This window comes from Cervus canadensis, chromosome X (assembly GCF_019320065.1).
Source record: "Cervus canadensis isolate Bull #8, Minnesota chromosome X, ASM1932006v1, whole genome shotgun sequence".
Lineage (NCBI taxonomy): Eukaryota > Metazoa > Chordata > Mammalia > Artiodactyla > Cervidae > Cervus > Cervus canadensis.
Window position 1 is genome coordinate 57,392,762 of NC_057419.1, and position 4,160 is coordinate 57,396,921.

Below are 4,160 nucleotides of genomic sequence, written 5' to 3' on the forward strand. Positions count from 1 at the left end.
CTACCTTGTTCCTTCTTTTGTGCTATATTTCTGTTTTTTGTTTTGTTTTGTTTTGTCTGTTTGTTTGTTTTTTTTTTTTTTGCTAACTTACTCCATTTGAGGTCGCCTTCTCCCAGGATTCATGGTTGTATTCATTCTTCCTTTTGGTTTTTGCCCTTGATGGGAAAGGCTCATTCAGTTGTGTGTGTTGATTTCTTGTTAGGCTTGACTTGTGCCTGTATTCTACTGGGAGGAGTTGAGGTTATTTTTCTTCTGATTGGCACAGCTGTGTGAGGTGGTATATTTTGTGGTGTCTGTGTAAATCCTATTGCTGATGATTGTTTTGTGTTTTTGTCTTGCTTGTTGTTTGGTTGAAGTGTCCTGCAGTGGATGCCATCAGCAGGGTGATACCGGGCTTTGTGTACAGGTGTAGGAATTTCTGGAAATTCATGGAAATTCTCAGTAATTAGTGTCTTCTGAGAATAGGAGTACTCTAGCAGTCTGAAATCCTCAACTCAATGCTCCAACCTCAATGGTTCAGGCCCAGTCCTTGGATGGGGATAAGAAGTCCATAAATCATTTGTTATGGGATTAAAGAGGGTTAAAGCAAACACACCAAGACAAAAAGCAAAACATGACATGAAATAAAAGACGAACTCAGATAAATTGTAAATACAAGATTAGCCAGGTAATTAGAAAAATAACAGGACATATACACACTCTTACACACACACACAGATATATCCAAAGTATTCAAAAGAAAAGATAGTAATGGAGATTGACTTGGTAAGCAAAGGAAATCAAAAATTATATTGGCCAATTAAAAACAGAATTAATGCTCAATCTAGAAAATTGGGCCTGAACAACAGAGTGCCAATTGGATAATATAGCAAGGAAAACAACAATTTAACATACATGGTGGAAAAGAGTTAAGGGGGAAAAAATAAGAAAGAAGAGAAAAGAGAAAAGGAAGGGGTGGAACAGCAGGTAAAAGAAAGAAAAGAGAAAAACCAGAAAAACAAATATTAATAGACATATGTGAAAAAGATATATATAGCTCTACATCAGGGAAAGAAGATATGAAATACAGTCAAACAGCACAAAAACAAAATAAAAAAAATCACAGAAAAAGGAAGAAAAAAGTCTTAAATTTTTATTTTTTAACAAGAATAAAAAGAGGAAGAACCCACAGCACTGCAAAAGGCTAATGTAAAGGTAGAAGTATGTAGGGGGAATAAACAATGTGATTTAAAATAAAAGAATAAAAGAAAAAGTTCTCAAGGTCATAGTTTTCCTTAGTTGTGGAGTCTGCCTCCATGCATGGGGTTGGATTTGTGTCCCATGATGGTTTCCTGGTTGGGAGTACCTATGCCTGTGTTCTGGTTGATGGAGCTGGATCTCATCTCTCTGGGCACCACAGTGTCTAGTGATAGGTTTTGGGATGTCTATGCATTCCATATGATGTTGGGCAGCCATCTCAGCTTTGGCAGTGTTAGATATGTCTATTTTTGCAGCCATGTTCAGGTGGCTCTCTCAGCACATGTTTACTGCTGCCCGCCCCCTACTTGTCCCTGTAATCTTCATCAGAGTTTCCACACCTTGGTGCTGACCTGTGGTACAGGCTGAAGCTTCCTAGGTGAGGACATGTACGATACTTTTTTCAGCTCACTGATACTGCCCTCTGCTTCACTGAGGCTTGTGTGGTCTTCTTTCCACACCCTTGCCTGCCCTTTGCACTGTGGAGGATTGTGTGTGCTTCTTTTGGCTCCCCAAGCCTGCCTTTTGGTCAGGGCCAAGGTGCATGAACTTTTTATGGGCTGAGAAGTGCATCTTTCTCTATATTCTTCCCTATAGGTCCCCACTTTGCCTGGCTCTCCAAGATTCCTCAAGTTCCCCTTGGTTCCACCTGTGAGGGAGCTTCCCAGTACAATGGAAACTCTTCTTCCTTTATGACTCCCTCCCTCCCTCGGAGCACAAGCACCCATCCTGAAGTTCTCTCCCTCTCTCTTCTTTTCCCTTTTTTATGTCTTTATCTTTTGTCTTACCTCATTCCAGGGAGCTTAGCTTGCCCCCTGGAGCTTGGGATCTTCTGCTGTTGCCTAGAGGTTACTTTGTAAGAGTTCTTCCATCTCTTGAAGAGATTTTCATGTATTCATGGCAGGGGGAGGGCTGGAGATCTCCCCATCTTCTTCTGACTCCCCAGCCGAAATAGCTCTGCAAATAGGTTCATCAGTACCATCTTTCTAGATTCCATATGTATGCATTAGTATATGATCATTGTTTTCCTCTTTCTGACTTACTTCACTCTGTATAATAGGTTCTAGGATGATTCACTTCATTAGGACTGACTCAAATGTGTTCTTTTTTATGACTGAATAATATTCCATTGGGCTTTCTATCTTGTTACATTGGTCTATACTTCTGTTCTTGTGCCAGTACTATACTGTCTTGATGACTATACCTTTGTAGTATAGTCTTAAGTCAGGAAGGTTGATTCCTTCAGCTCCATTCTTCTTTCTCAAGATTGCTTTGGCTATTGGGGTCTTTTGTGTTTCCATATGAATTGTGACATTTTTTGTTCTATGAAAAATGCCATTGGTAATTTGATAGAGATTGCATTTAATCTATAGATTGCTTTTGATAGTACAGACATTTTCACAATATTGATTCTTCAAATCCAGGAACATGGAATATCCTTCCATCTGTTTATGTTGTCTTTGATTTCTTTCATTAGTGTTTTATAGTTTTCTGTATACAATTCTTTTGTCTCCTTACATAGGTTTATTCCTAGGTATCTTATTGTTTTTGTTGCAATAGTAAATGGGGTTGATTCTTTAATTTCTCTTTCTGATTTTTCATTGTTAGTGTATACAAATGCAAGTGATTTCTCTGTATTGATTCTGTATTCTGTCACTTTGCTAAATTCACTCCATTAGCTCTAGTAATTTTCTGATGGTATCTTTGGGTTTTCTACATATAGTATCATGTCCTTTGCATATAGTGATAGTTTTACTTCTTCTTTTCCAATCTGGCTTCCTTTCATTACTTTTTCTTCCCTGATTGTTATAGCTAGGATTTCCAAAACTGTGTTGAATAATAGAAATGAGAGTGAGCACCCTTATCTTCTTCCTGATCTTAGAGGGAATACTTTCAGTTTCTCACCATTGAGAATGATGTTTGCTGCGGGTTTATCATATATGGCCTTTATTATATCAAGATAGGTTCCTTCTATGCTGATTTTTGATGAGTTTTTATCATAAATATATACTGAATTTTGTTGAATTTTTCCTGCATCTATTGAGATAATCATACAGGCTTTATCTTTCAATTTGTTATTATGGTATATCATATTGATTGATTTGTGTATATTGAAGAATCCTTGCATCCTTGTGATAAACCTGAATTTATCATGGTGTATGACCTTTATAATATGTTGTTGAATTTTAGAACTTTATTGCTAGATTTTTGTTGAGAATATTTACAACTATGTTCATCAGAAATATAGCCTGTGATTTTTTGTGCGTGTTGTCTTTGTCTGGTTTTGGTATGAGGGTGATGGTGGCCTCCTAGAGTGAGGTTAGAAGTGTTTCTTCCTCTAAAATTTTTGGAAGAGTCTTAGAAGGGTAGAGGTTAATTCTTCTCTAAATGTTTGTGAGAATTCACCTGTGAAATCATTTGGCCCTTGGTTTTTGCTTTGGGGGAGATTTTTTAATCACAGTTTCCATTTTAGTGCTTGTACTTGGATTGTTCATACTTTCTATTTCTTCCTGTTTCAGTCTTAGAAGACTGAACTTTTCTAAGAATTTGTCCATTTCTTCCAGGTTGTCCATTTTATTCACATATAATTGTCCATAAGAGTCTCATGATCCTTTGTATTTCTGCATTGTCTCTTGTAAACTCTTTTTCATTTCTAATATTGTTGATTTGATTCTTCTCCCTTTGTTTCTTGATGAATCTGGCTAGTGGTTTGTCAGTTTTGTTTATCTTCTCAAAGAACCAGTTTTTAGTTTTATTAATCTTTACCTTGTTTCCTTCTTTTTCTTTTTGTTTATCTCTGCTCTGATCTTCATGATTTCTTTCCTTCTACTAACCTTGGGGTTTTTTTCTGGTTGTTGTTCTTTTTCCCATTGTTTTAGGTGTAAAGTTAGTTTGTCGGCTCGATGTTTTTCTTGTTTTTTTTT